At 40.4% G+C, this 14,995-nt stretch overlaps 1 protein-coding gene across 1 annotated transcript in view; it reads right to left on the bottom strand.

The window, feature by feature from the left end:
• The window catches only part of CRADD (CASP2 and RIPK1 domain containing adaptor with death domain), a 173,279-nt gene that overhangs the window by 132,512 nt on the left and 25,772 nt on the right, over positions 1 to 14,995 (bottom strand). The gene's annotated exons all lie outside the window — the stretch shown is intronic.

Raw genomic sequence — 14,995 nt, 5'->3', positions numbered from 1 at the left:
TTGTACACCTGAAGCTAATATAACATCGTATTGCAACTATGCTTCAATAATTACAAATAAGTGAATAAATAAGTAAATAAAGCAAGCAAGCAAATGAGATAACACACTCGAGAATGCTTTAAATCTCTAAAATGGAAGCTCCTTAAGGCAAGGGCCTTATGTGTTTTGTCCACTGTTATTACTAGCACCTAAAGGGTGAATGGAAGGAAGGAAGGAAGGAAGGAAGGAAGGAAGGAAGGAAGGAAGGAAGGAAGGAAGGAAGGGAGGGAGGGAGAAGAGGGAGGGAGCAGGCAGACAAATGGATCCCATCAAGCACCGAACTGTACACATATGAAGCCAGAGGTGCCATGTGTGGACAAAGCCCACCCAGGAGGGCAGCCTCCATAGGGGAATGAGCTAGTACAACATCACAGACACTTGCGGACGAGCCAGGCCTCTCGGTGCCGACGCACCTCCAGCAGCTATCCTAGAGGCCCGGCCAGCAGGCCAGCCTGCACAGGATCAGAAACCTGTGGCACCCACTCCTTCAGTGTAGTAAGCGGAGGTGATGGGAGAAATGAAACCACTGCCCTTCATGCTGCTTCTGCCCAAGAGACTGGTCCCTGACAGGGACCCCAAAGTCAGGTCTTCCCTACCAATACAACCCATCACTCCACAGATTCTTATCCTTTCTCTTTGCCAAATGTCGTGTTATGATGAATTTTTATATAGCTTCTTAAACTTTTCTTATCTTGCATAGTCATGGCCGCGTGCACTCAATTTCTTAAAGAATTATAACTAAAAGGTAGAAAACAAAGATAAGAGGGATAAGATGTTCTTTGATATTTATTAGCTTTATAACAATGATAATAGTAACCATTCATTGAATACCTACTCAATTCCAAACAGAGAGTTTGATACTTAGCCTATTATTTCTAATTTTTTTTAATGTTTATTTATTTTTGAGAGACAGAGCGCGAGTGGGGGAGGGGCGCAGAGAGAGAGAGAGAGAGAGAGAGAGAGAGAGAGAGAGAGAGAGAGAGGGAGACACAGAATCCAAAACAGGCTCCAGGCTCCAGAGCTGTCAGCACTGAATCTGATGCAGGGCTCGAGCTCGGGAACAGCAAGATCATGATCTGGGCCGGTCGGACGCTCAACTGACTGAGCCACCCAGGCGCCCCAACCTACTATTTCTAATCCTCAAAACATATGAAAAGGTAAGCATTACTGACCCCGTTTCACAGAAGAGAAAATTAAGGCTCAGAGCGTAAGTGACTAGCCGAGGATTACAGGGTTATTAAGAGGCACATGCAGGGTTCAAATCTGGGTCTTTTAGATAATACAGTAAACATTCTTTCCATTATACCACGTATTACTATGAAAATGTTCTAAAAGAGATTGAACTATATATTGGAAGGGCAACCTGAGCATTTACCGTGTACCAGATGCTATTAAGCTCTCTACAAAAATCCTCTCATTTAATCCTCTCAACAATCCTATAAGGCTGGTACTTTTGAGATGACGAAGCCGAAGCCTCAAAGACTGGGGTAACTTTCCAAAGGTAAAAACACTGCTACGTAGTAGAGATTGGATTTTAACTCAGGTCTGTCTGACTCCAAAATGCACCCTCTTAACTGCTACTAACCACTTCCTTAGTCATCTTGTTCTGTTGCCCCAGATGGCCTCTGGAACAATCCACAACCAGCATTTTCACTGCAAATGTGTTCCTTCTTCATTTGATAAGCAATATTAAAAATCTCTTTTTTAAACTACCAGTCCAATCGAATGCAACTCCTTCCTCTGCATCCAAATCTTCAGAGATGCCCCCAAAATGTACACTAGTTCCCCAGTCTACAGTTCTCATCATTAAACAATGTCGAGTGGTTAGGAAGATGTTCAAAGCCACTATGCAAATTATCCACATGCCATATAGAGTATCAACTTTCAGAGTTTCGTTATCAACTCTAGGTTATGTATCAAGCCTCCTACGATATTCCCAACATGGCTACTTCCCTACCAGAAATAATACTTTTTTTCTAAACCAGCAGGTTCCCTGGGCAGGACTCCTTCAGCTATATTTAGGACTAGGTTTAAAAATTCCATTTGTTATTAAGAAGGGGTCAGCCTGGAGCACCTGGCAGGCTCAGCTGGTGTGGCACATGTGCCTTCTGATCTCAGGCTCTTGAGTTCAAGCCCCACGTTGGGAGTAGAGATTACTTAATAAAATAATAATAATAATAATAATAAAAAAAGAACAAAAAAAAGGTTAAAGAAACAAACCAAAAAAACCCGTGTCAGCCCAATAAAGAAACCTGACCTTGTGGATCTACTGATTGGTCAAACATGAATAGGACTCCCTTATATGTATTCAGAAGTTTACTCACATCAGTTTCACACTGATTGGATTTATAAACCAAACAGCAGGCAAACCATTACTTTAAACACAATCAGTAAAAAAAGAAGTGTGGCAATTCTTGGAAAAACGTGGGAAACCATGTGTATGTGTGAACTTATGCCTGTGTGAACTCTCAAAGAGTAAAATGTAAGTACAGGAAGTACCTAAATACTCCCTAACAAAAGCAAAGTAAATACACAGACCTGGATGAAATCCTCAAATTTGTGCTTAATCTTCACGTTGGAATGTTCCGTGAGCATGGGAAAATTATAATAAGTATTTTTAAATACTTTTTAAAAACCAGAGTATATTTGTACAGCAAAAAGAAATCAATAAATACTACAGAAAAACATAAAGAGGAAAATAAATCACTTATAATTACCCCACTGTCAACACCGTGTCCCACTTTTTTCTTGGCGTGCATGGGTATACAAACAAACACTGAGTTTTCTCAAACATAGATAGGGTTGCGCCACACGCACTGTTTTGCAACCAGCTGTTTTATTTTTCCATCCAACGGTAAATCAGGAACAATATTCAAAAATAAATATAGCTGTACATCTTCAACTCTCATATACTGATTTCACCAGTCTTTCATTAATGGACAAGTTTCTTTCAACCTTTGTGCTTTTATAAACAATACTGAATTGAACATTCTTGTACATGTAGTACTTGTCAAATTAATCCTTTCAGACAAATTCCTGGAAGTCGAAATACTATGTCAAAGGATGTGGCTCTTGATACATATTGACAAACTGCCTTCCAGAAAGATCATGTCAATTGACAGTCTCACCAACTACAGAAGCGAATACAGGCTTCTCCGCACCCTGACCTTCCCTAGCAATGAGTTTTCTTTTTAAACCATTGCCAATCTGATAGACAAAACAAATGGCAACTTCTTGTTGCTTTCACCTGCATTTTCTTTTCATATGCATATCGATATATAGAGGCGGTAAGTCAGTGTCTACTGAAGACCAAGAGCATTGGACGCAAACAGTCCTGGGTTACAGAAGCCCTGCTAAATGTGTGACCTGACCGAACTCCTTAAATTGGACTCTCTTCATGGCAAAATGTGAATAATTGCACCTGTCTCGGTATTTTCTTAAGTCCCTTAGCTCTGTGGCTGACATACAATAAACACTTGGTAAATCACAGTGCTAATTTTAGTCGTCATAATGGTCATCAGAGTAGTAGCAGAGGATTAGCAGCCATTTGTATGTCTTTCTCTTGCTAACTGCCTTTTCATATTCTTGGTCCATTTTTGGGCTAAAGAATTCATTTTTTTGTTTAGTAACCTATAAGAGCTCATTCTAAATTATGAGTTATAATGATTCTCTGGCTGCCATATATGTTGCCAATATTTTCCCCGTGTTGGCATGAGTTTTTAACTTTATTTATGGGGTTCTTCGTTATCTAGAAGTTAATCTTCACATAGTGAAGTCTTTTTTTTTTTTTTAATTCTCTAGTTTCTGCCATTGGTGCCATGCTTACGAAGATCTTCACTATCACAAGAAAGTGAAGTCTTTATAAATAAAGATTGGGTATATATTTCATTCTACTGCTTTTATAGACTTCAATTTTTTAACAGTAAAATATTTAATCATCAGTAATCTTGCTACAAAGTAGGGATTTAATTTTATCTTTTTTTCTCTCTTAAATGACTACTCTGTAATCCCAACACCTTTCAGAAAAGATTTCAGAAATCCTTTCGTCACTGATTTGAAATGCCACCTTGATATCAAAAAGTTGCTAATTCCTTATCTGAGATTCTGAAATCATAAAGCTCTGAAAACAAAGAACCTTTTACCTGTTTTTTTAAAGAATGGTGCCAAAATTTGTCTGGTAGCAAAGTCTGACCTAAGCCAACATTGAGGCAATTTCTATCTTTATTTATTCCATTTCATGTCACTATTAATGTGCTTGGCTATGGAAATAAACACATACATGACTAAGGGAAGTTGCTAAAAACCCTGAATTCTGAAACATTGCTGGCCCCAAACGTTTCAAAGAATGGATTGTGGACCTGTACTAGGTTTCCATACATACTCAAGCCTGCTTTTAGACGTCCCATCATGGCTATTCCATCGTAAATTCTTCTATTCTGTTACTATGATGAAGTACATTGACTTGCAAATGCTTCTCGAGAGGAAGAGAGAGAGAGGGAGAGCGAGCGAGAGACCAATCTTGAATTTCTGGGATAAGCCAATCATTTGGTGATGACATATTATCATTTTTCTGTTTTATTGTATTTAACTTGTGAATATTGTGTTAAGGATTTTTGCATCTATGTTAATGAAGTCTAATTTTTCTTACAATGTCTCTGTCACATTTTGGCATCCAGGTTATACTGGCCTCTATTTTCTGAGTTTATATGCTATTTTACTTTCATTTACTATATTTTATAATATTTTAAAATTTGATGGGATAAAATCTTCCATTTTTATTCTTCACTAGTCTCAAACAATATTTTTTCTAAACTTTAGAATTATTCTATCAAATTCCATAGAATAATCCTATTGCAATTTTTGTTGGAATTGTTTGAAATTTTAGATTAATGTGGACAAAAGCAATACTGATATACTTACTATATTAACACTTCCCACCAAAGAACATGATATGTTTCTCCATTTATTCAAGTGTTCCTCTATATGGATCAGTCAAGTTTGGAAGGGTTCTTCATACACGCCCTGCACAATTGCTATGTATTTTATGATCACCTTTATTTTTCAACTCTGTTCATGTCCATGGTGCTATTCTGATTACTACTGATCCTACTGATACTACTATTCTGAACTAATTCTGACTACCAGTTGTGGGTAACTGGTAGGATTTCTGGTATAATATTTGTCCTTGGAAGGGATGGAGGACCTTGTGGAAGAAAGGAGCTGAATATCGCCATTTCACTTGCTTGACATTTATTGAATACATAGTGCGTCCTAGGCATTCAGTTTCCAAACTATCCCTGTCCTCAAGGGTTCACAGTTTAGACAGTGAGATACACAAGGACACAGATCAGCATAATATGGCAGCATAAGCTCTGTGTTAGAGGAGAGCTCAAGAGATCAACACAGTCTTCCTCCACAAGTAGAGGGTATAATTAGAAAAAACTTCCCAAAGAACTGACCCCTGATCCCCGAGGTGGGCCCCTGTTTCTCCCCTTAAATAGACCTGGCAATGAGTAGGCACATCTAGAAGCTGCATTAAATCCTCCAGAACTAATGAGTGCCATTAAGGCAGAGCTGAGTATGTCCTGTCTTCCATGTCTAAACGTGGCAGCAAAGCCCTTCAACTTGCTGGCTTCACCCACTGGCTCAGCTACCCTGGCTGCCTGTCATTGAGCTGGACCGTAAGAACACTGTGGGTCAAGGAGCCACACTTCCCATAGCCCCTCTCTTCAACCTCAGGAAAAGGCCATCAGTGTCAAGTTGAGTCATTACAGTTTCAGTTACTAATGGGCCTGGCTCTCGACTCCTTAGAATCCCTAAAGTACTTATTTCTAAGCAGGGACATTATGTTCTGGAGAAAATGGCTCCATTTCAGGCCTGTAATGGTAACAAATCAAATGAAAGCGAAATTGCCGTGTGTCTCCTGGACAGTGACAGGTTTTGGTGCCAAATAAGCAGACCTAGTCAAGCTCAGGGACTGGCTGCTTGAGTGAACTATTTACCCCTCCTCCTCGGTTCAGTATGAACTGTGGAATCATCCCACAACTACAGAGCCCTCTGCAGTGTGACTGCAGGAAGATGTGCAGAGAGGAAGGGAAGAGAACGCACAATCACTTGTGTTTTTCCTGAAGAGATCCCAGGGATCTGTCCAGTTACTCCAAAGCACATCTGGAAAAAATTCACCTGTCTTGAACCCTGCTTACTCAACACAAAACAAGTGAAAGCACCACAAAATGCTCGATCATAGTGATCTTTTCAGTTGCTGGGGCTGAAAGTTTTCCCACCTGAGCAGCATAAATGAGACAAATTGCATAATAGGATAATAAGAGCTGCTGCTGAAAGATGCAATCACAAAATAAAAGGACCTTTCAAAATCTTGGTATAGTTGGTAATTAGCCAGGAATGGAATATACGGAAGAACAATCCCAAGGTTCCTGCTTCTTCACGTTATCGTGAAACTGAGATGGCCCAATGCCAAAGATCACTCTCACTTACAGCAGACCTTCTTCCTCTTCCGTCTTCGTCTTCGGCTGCAGCTCTACTCGTTTCTGTCAACTAGTGTGCTAGAGTAGTCCTGTCTGTCAGTCAAATCTCAAATGCCACAATTCACAAAGTTGCCATTTGTTCTTTCCTGCACTGAAAACGAAACTTTAACCTTGTAACATTCACAGGAGAAAATAAGGAAAATGCAATAACTTGCAGTTCTTTGTGCTTCAATCATCATGGCATAGATTTATTTATGTAAGTAAGATTTTTGCCTGAGAAGAGATGTTCCTGTCCAAGAAGAGTACTAGTAAACTTTGGTTCCCTCATACAAAAAGCAAGATCTGAAAAAAATCAAATGCGTAGTTAAATGTAAAAAATACATTTATTGACCCAAATAAATAATATGTGGTCTCAAATAAATAAGCCCAATCAAGTTGAGAGAGTCATTAAATAAACTACTTGTTGCCAGTTCAAGAGCATCAACTACGAAAGCAATTACAGCTGCAGACTTTGCATTCAGACTAACTCAGTTGGAGAATCACAGGTCTTGGGAACCAGTTCTGAGTTTAAATAATAGTGCCATGATGTGTAGCTTTGAGGCCTTGGAAAAATTCATCTCTCTGAGCTTCCTTCTCTGCAAAATGGGGAAAATACCTACTTCATACGGAGAGGTTTTGAGGATTGAAGAAAGGTATATAGAAAGCCCAACAATGAATAGACAGAGGAGGCATTTCACCCCACTAGTTTCCTATTCAAATTCTCAGCCCACTAAATGGTCAAAATAAATGTCTCTACTTTTTCAACACACAATGGACACTTACTATTTAATATACGGATCTTTCTTGCCTTACAATTAGGTTACTTTCAGATAAACCCATTTTAAGTTGAAAACATCATAAACTGAAAACGCATTCAATACACCTACCCTACAGAACATCATAGCTTAGCCTTGCCTACCTTAATAGTGCCCAGGGGCGCCTGGGTGGCTCAGTTAGTTAAGTGTCCGACTTCAGCTCAGGTCATGATCTCACGGTTCACGAGTTCAAGCCCCACGTCGGGCTCTGTGCTGACAGCTTGGAGCCTGGAGCTTGCTTCGGATTCTGTGTCTCCCCCTCTCTCTGCCCCTCACCAGCTCACTCTCTCCCTCTCAAAAATAAATAAACATTAGAAAAATAAATTAAAAAAAAAAAACAGTGCCCAGAACACTTATGCTTGCCTGCAGCTGGGCAAGGTCATCTCACACAAGACCGATTTTATAAGGAAGTATTGAATATATCATGTGATTTACTGATTCCTGAAAGTGGGGAACAGAATAGGTATATGGATGGGTTCAGATGGTCGTGAGGGTAGGGGTTGTTCACACCTGATCTTGTGTGGCTGACTGGGAGCTGTGGCTTCCTGCTGCTGCCCGGTGTCACCAGAGTGCTGTCCCGTGTATTGCTAGCCCAGGGAAAGATCACAACTCAAAATGTGAAGTGCGGTTTCTGCTGAATGTGTATAGCTTTCACACTATTATAAAGCTGAAAAATCAAGTCAGGGACCAGCTGTTTTGACTTCTTTCCGTTAAAGCACACCAAACTCATTTTGCATTACAATACTCCACAAGTCCATTCTCTTCAGCAAAACTTGAAATTTCTTATATATTTCCAACCTCTCATTTTCCTGTCCTTACAAATACCATTGTACCACCACCATTTCCCATAGTAGTTCACAAGGGATTCTGCTGGGAGGAGTGGGGCAGGGTACAGTGGGGTGGGAGCCTTTAGTCTTCAAAGGCAGTACTGGCATTTGGTTCAATTTGTATTTTTTAATCAACCAACATTTTTTTCTTCAAAGCAGAACGATTTGAGAACATGCAAATGATTATCTAAGGAGTATGTGCAGCAGGTGGTGACAATCAGAAACTCAGCTGAACACTGCCAGTAATCATGGTGGTCTAAAATTGTTTTATTCTTAGACATACATTGTTCACACATTATGATACCCGTAATGGGCCAGTGGTGAAAAAAGAGAGGCACAGAGAACACTCATAGGCAAATGCAACAAGTTAACGAGGAGGTTAACATAAAAATTGTAACTCTGCTACTCATCGGATAAGACTACTGAAAATTCCTTTGTAGTAAAAGAAAATGTCCAAACCAATGTTAAAAAGATGAAAAATGGTGACAATGATACCCAACGTGCCTTATCATTTTTCAGGAATACGTTCTTCTTGCTAATGAGGTTAGAAAGGTAGAAGGAGATAAAACGAGAAGCCTTACTTTTACCCTACAAGTAATTTATGTAAGAATCAAAGGCAAGAACATCTCTGGTCCTCAGTTAACTCATCTCTAAATAGGAGTTGTCTAATAAAACTCAACCCAGGGCACAGCCCATCAGTGGCAGCTAAAATCACTCCAAAGAATTTTTAACAATAAAAAGGGCATTGGATGATGTTCTCTCTTGACTGCAAAGCACTCCAATGTGACTTGGAAATAGTACCCCCAGTCACACCTAAGACTACCTGTGACAAACTCTGTTCTTTGGGCTAACGTAACTATCGCTGCCAACCTCTTTCTCCTGTTCCATCTCTATTCTAGAGGCTGGAAGAGCAAACATTCATGTTGCAGCCTCTCTCGCAGCACGGGGTGCCCATGTGACACTTTTAGCCAATGAAACAAAACAGGAAATGTGCTGGGGATTTCTGGGAAGACCACTGCTTTTCCTGATAAAAGTGACAGATGCATCAGGAGCGGCCCTTTCCCCGCTAACTTCCAGCCTTACGGAGGCAGCCATCTTGCAACCACAAGGAAAACCAATTCCTTCAACTCTCCCTTCTGAGAGAGGCAACAAGTTCTAATGACACACATACGATAATGCGAGCCACACACACAATTTTAAATTTTCAAGTGGCTTAGCAGCCACATTTCTAAAAAGAAAACCAAGCCGAAATTAATTTTAATAATGTATTTTAGGTAACCCTGTATATCAAAAGTATTATCACTTCAACAGATATTCAAAACAAAATAAATAATGATTAAATATGTCACATTACTTTTTTTATACTGAACTCCAGTATGCATTTGAACCCATTATGCATTTTCCACTTCAGAACACATCAACTTGGAGTTATCACATTTTCCCTATTCAACAATCATATGTGTTATATGGGGTAGAGGCTGCCATGTTGAACAGTACAGGTGTATTCGAAGAACATATGCAGTTTTCTGTAGACGGAAGATAGATAGTGTTCGGTTAATCAAATAAACTGGCCAAATATCATAGTACCAAGGTTCTTGACCTAGAATACCGCACAAACCTCTTTTAAAGGAGAGGAAAAGGGAGTTAGAACTCATGGATCTCTGAGACTATGTCCTTGAACTTCCAGGGATCAGTGTTCCCCAACTGAGTCTTCAAAAGGCTTTCAAAAGTGGCTTTTTTTTTTTTAGCTTATCCTCAAAATAACAACATACAAAAGAAAAGATTCTATTTCGGGGGCACCTGGGTGGCTCAGTGAGTTAAGTGTCCAACTCTGACTCAGGTCATGATCTGGGGCTTGGTGAGCTGGAGCCCCGCATCGGGCTCTGTGCTGACAGCTCAGAGCCTGGAGCCTGCTTCGGATTCTGTGTCTCCCTCTCTTGCTCTCCCTCTGTCCCTCCACTGTTCATGTTCTGTCTCTCTCTCCAAAAATAAATAAAACATTAAAAAATTTTTCTTTTAATTTTTTTTTAATCTTTTATTTCTTTTTGAGAGAGAGAGAGACAGGGCAAGCAGGAGAGAGACAGAATCCAAAGATAGGCTCCAGGCTCTGAGCTGTCAGCAGAGCCTGATGCAGGGCTGGGACTCATAAACTGGGAGATCATGACCTGAGCTGAAGTCAGATGCTTAACCAACTGAGCCACCCAGGCATCCCTAAAAAAAAAAAAAAAAAAAAAAAAAAAAAAAAAAAAAAATTGTTTTTAATTTAAAAAAAATATTTTTAATTTAAAAAAAGATTCCATTTTGTATAAAATTTGAGGAGCTCTATGATCCCAGTTTGAAAACACTGTTGGAAAAGAATCAGGAGGTCTTTATTTTTATTTGATTCTACTACCAAACTACATGGTGACTGAGGTTGGAGGAACCTATTTTTCCAGGCCTCTTTCTCTAAGGGTGCCCCCACTCTCCCACTAAACAACAACACTGTTCAAACATCCACAAACCATCTGTTAATAATCCATTCTAGAACTCTGCCACAAGGAGTTTAACACTCCCTCTCAGTCTATAGCTTTTGAGCCATATTCCTCACTACTGAAAATCAGGACTGCATTTACCTACCTTCATAATTCTGACATTTTTCCATTCTTCAAAATTTCAGGAAATAATACTTAATAATAATATATTATCCTGAAGTTCTTTCAGTGTCCTGGAATAGAATTCTTCTGGATCAAAAATCTTAAACTCATTTTGAGCAATTAAACAATGTCTTCCTATCCATTCAAGTTTCTCAAGCTTTAATTTCACGTTACCAAGGATTTTTCTGGCTTGTTCAGGATGACCATTCCTGCCTTTCATTTATTCATTTTGTAAGTACTTATTGAAGATCTACTGTATATGCCAACATAGTGGGACCAGAGATGGGACATGCACAAGACAGGCAAAGGCAGTCCCTGCTTGCAAAGAGCCAACAGTCTAATAATGGATAGAAGTCAGTAAACAAGCAAATAAATAAGTATGACAATTTCAGGTAGTAGAGAGTGATAGAATAACACAGTTAACGTTTGGGAGCACATCATGTAAATACTAATTTAATCCTCATAACAACTCTGAAGGATTTTCTGTTGTCACCAACCCCATTTTATCTATGAGAGAACTGAGAAACAGAGATTCAGTGCTAGAAAGAACAAAAGAGAGAAACAGAGAGAAAGAGTGCCTGGTGCGCTGCTCTGGTCTGGGAGGTCAGGACAGGTCTCTCCGAGGTCATCTGGGCAGGGCCTGGAACGAAGAACCAGCCACACAGAGATCTAGGAGCAGAGTATTCCAAGAGAAGGAACAAGTAAAAGGCCCTAAGACAGGATGAACCTGGCAGGATAAATCCGAGGGGCTCCAGAAACAGAAAGAAACAAAAAGTGGTTTGGAACATAAACAGGGAGGGGAGAGTCATAGGAGGGGAATGGTAAGAAGTGGAGCAGGAGCCAATTTATGATAAGGAGTTGGTATTTTATTACAAACACAACGGAAACCCTTTGGCATATTTTACGCTGAGGAAGGACATGATCTGATTTACATTTTTAAAAGATCGCTCTGGTTGCTCGGTGGGAAATGAACTGTAGGAGGCAAGGATGGAATCAGAAAAACCAGCTGGGACAGGGAAGACAGAAGCCAAACAGCAGTTGAGTAGCTGACATTTTCCTCTGCCATCTGTTAACATTATAGCATCAGCCCAGGGCAACAGGCTTGTTGTTTCCTTTTGCTTCTTGGCCTGTGCTTCCCTGCCCTGCAGATGGAGTCACTCGCTCTAGGTTACACTGAGAACTAGAGAAGAGCCCAGGACCACCTTTCAGATGCTTTGGCTTTTGATTCCAATCTCCACTCTAACCAAGGGAACACAAACAACACTATATAAATGGCAGGTAAAGCAGAAAACAAGGGCAACACAGTCAATTATGGAAAAATAGGTGCTGCTTACATAAATGGGTTAGAAAAAAGCTAGGGCAGAAAGCCGCCACCACGGGGTGAAAGTGCCCAAGTTCAGCTAGCGAGATATTGTAATGGGATCATGAGAAACTTGTTATATCACCTGCAGGAAATTACTTTCTATCTGGTGCCAATATACCTGATCACAAACACCACTTGCCCCCCAGACCTTTTGCTTTTTTTTTTTAATGTTTATTTATTTTTGAAAGAGAGAGACAGAGGGAGAGAACAAGCAGAGGAGGGACAGAGGGAGAGGGAGACACAGAATCCGAAGCAGACTCCAGGGTCTGAGCAGTCAGCACAGAGCCCGATGAGGGGCTCGAACCATGAGATCATGACCTGAGCTGAAGTCGGACACTTTACCAACTGAGCCACCCAGGTGCCCCATGAGATCCTTTGCTTCTTACACATACAAGTTAATGATTACTGTCTGATTGTTTTCTCCACATTCATGTGTGTAAGGTCTTGTCTTCACGTTCACCACGTGGGTACTACCTTGTGAGCTCAATAAATACAAAGACAAAACCCCTGTTTGGGGTCTTGTCTCCTCCCAGACATTAGCCTCTCTCATATTCAGTTCTGCATCCACTCTCTTGCTGGACAAGAGAGAACTCCAGACTCATAATCTGCAACACTCAATGATCTTCGGCTGCTGCTCAATTCAGCCCAAAAGGCGCACAGCACTCCTCTCTATAAACAATTCACGATGCAAAAACAAGGGGTTCAAATAATACTCCAAGACATGTGACTTCACTAATAATGTTCCCCTTTGCATTGAAAAGATACTACTACTAAATATCTAAGCATGCTGGCATGTACTGTCTGCAAACATTGCCACTAATAATTGCTCACATTCCTATTACATGCATATTACCCAACCCACCAAGAGGTGGAGTTTACTTCCCCTCCCTCCGAATTTGGGCTGGGGCTGGCCTTGTGACTCACTTTGACCAATAAAATGTGGTGGAAGTGATGTGGTGCCAATTCCAGACCTAGACCTCAAGAGCACCTTCCGTATTTACCCACTTGGAATCCAGTGACCATGCTATAAAGAGACCGGACTAGATGCCAGAGGAAATGAGGCCTTAATGGAGAGAACAAAGAGGTCCCATCTACAACCAACACAAGACACGTGAGTGAAGCTCTCTTGGACATTCCAGCCCCAGCCAAGCTCTGAAACTGAAAGCATCTGCTGCATTAGTGATACTAAGTGACACCACATGGAACGAAAGAACCACTCAGCTGAGCCTAGCCAACTTAAAAAATTGTGAGGAATAAGCTATTGTTTTAAGCCACTGTATTTTAGGGCAGTATATGCGGCTATAGTTAACTGATATAAAAATGTGTGAGCTGTTGATTCACAAGGCCCTGTGCAAATCATGAAGTCATCCAAGGATGTTAAACAGATCAAACCAAACAGAAAAGCCCATGGATGAAGTTACTTTATTATTGTTTAGTTTCCTGGGGAAATTCGCATTGCCTCTTCTGACTTCTAGGCATATGTATTAGTTTTACATTAGAAGCTAAAGTACTCTAATTTCTCATGCTCAAGTAAATTTAACATGTTTTGTTAAGAATCATTTATGTACTGTACTGGAAAATAAAAGATAAACTAGACCCAGGCTCTGCTCTCTAAGAGTTTATATTTAAGTGGAAGAACTACATGTACATAAATATTTCCAATTGAAGCAGAATGTGCTTATTTGATAATCAAATCACATAACTAATAAGTACAATGGATGAAAGAGGTCATTCACATGGAATTTCAATAGGTCAAGGCAAAAACCAGGATACTCCAGACGGAAATATGAACAGGAGCAAAGACAAAGAAGCACTGTAGTACAGAGTATTTTTTAGGAATGGCAAGTTCTCTGACAACTGAGACCCAGCATGACACAGCTATTCTAGTCCAAGTGAATCACTCCCTGTGCAAGCCCTGTGATGTGCTTACCACATGAAGCTATGAAGAGAGGGGTGACCCTATGAAGAGAAGGACCCAAAGTTATAAAATGAGGACCCCTGATGTCAAGGTGTTAAAACAAATTATCTATGAATCTATCGTGTATATTTCTAATTCTCTTTTACTCTACCTTGCAGGCAGTCAACAACACCATCTGTTCTCCACTTTGCTAAATCCTTCCCCTGTCTCAAGTTCTACGTTTGCTTACCCATTTATTCATTCAACTGTTTTTTATCAGGCACCAACTATTTGTCAGGCACTGTTCTAGGTGCTGAGGATACAATAATGAACAAGGCAGACAATGGCCCTGCCTTCATGAAGATAAACAGGAATGAAGGATAGGAGGCAGATACGGTAGGTGGTCAGAGAAAACTTGAAGAGGGCATATTTGACCAGAGGTGTGATCGAAGTCAGAAAGCAAGCCATGGGACCATGTGGGGAAAGAGCATTCTAGGCAGAGGAATGAGAAAATGCAAAGGTCCTGAAATGTCTGCAATATTCCAGGAAGGAGGCTAGTGAGTGAGGAAAAGAGAGGTGGAAAAGGAGATCATAGAGGAAGCAGGGATCCAGTTCACAGAGGCACTTATAGGTAATGACCAACACTTTGGATTTTGTTTTTAGTGTGATGGGAAGCCTATCTCCTGATGCCCTTTCCCAGCCCTAACCCCGCCCCAACAAGCCTCTACTGATCACTTCTCCTTCCTGTGCATTTATCACCTGTCCTTTTATTTGCCACCCCGTCTATATTCAATGGATTTCTATTCATCTCTAATGCATCAATTCTATTTCCTCAACTATGTCTCAAGGACAAGAATTGTATCATATTCTCCTCTGCATTTCCAGGGCTTGGCACCT

The sequence above is a fragment of the Panthera tigris genome, chromosome B4 (assembly GCF_018350195.1).
Source record: "Panthera tigris isolate Pti1 chromosome B4, P.tigris_Pti1_mat1.1, whole genome shotgun sequence".
In the NCBI taxonomy this organism is placed as follows: Eukaryota; Metazoa; Chordata; class Mammalia; order Carnivora; family Felidae; genus Panthera; species Panthera tigris.
Note: the sequence above shows the minus strand (reverse complement) of the source record. Positions and strands in the feature narration are given on the sequence as shown.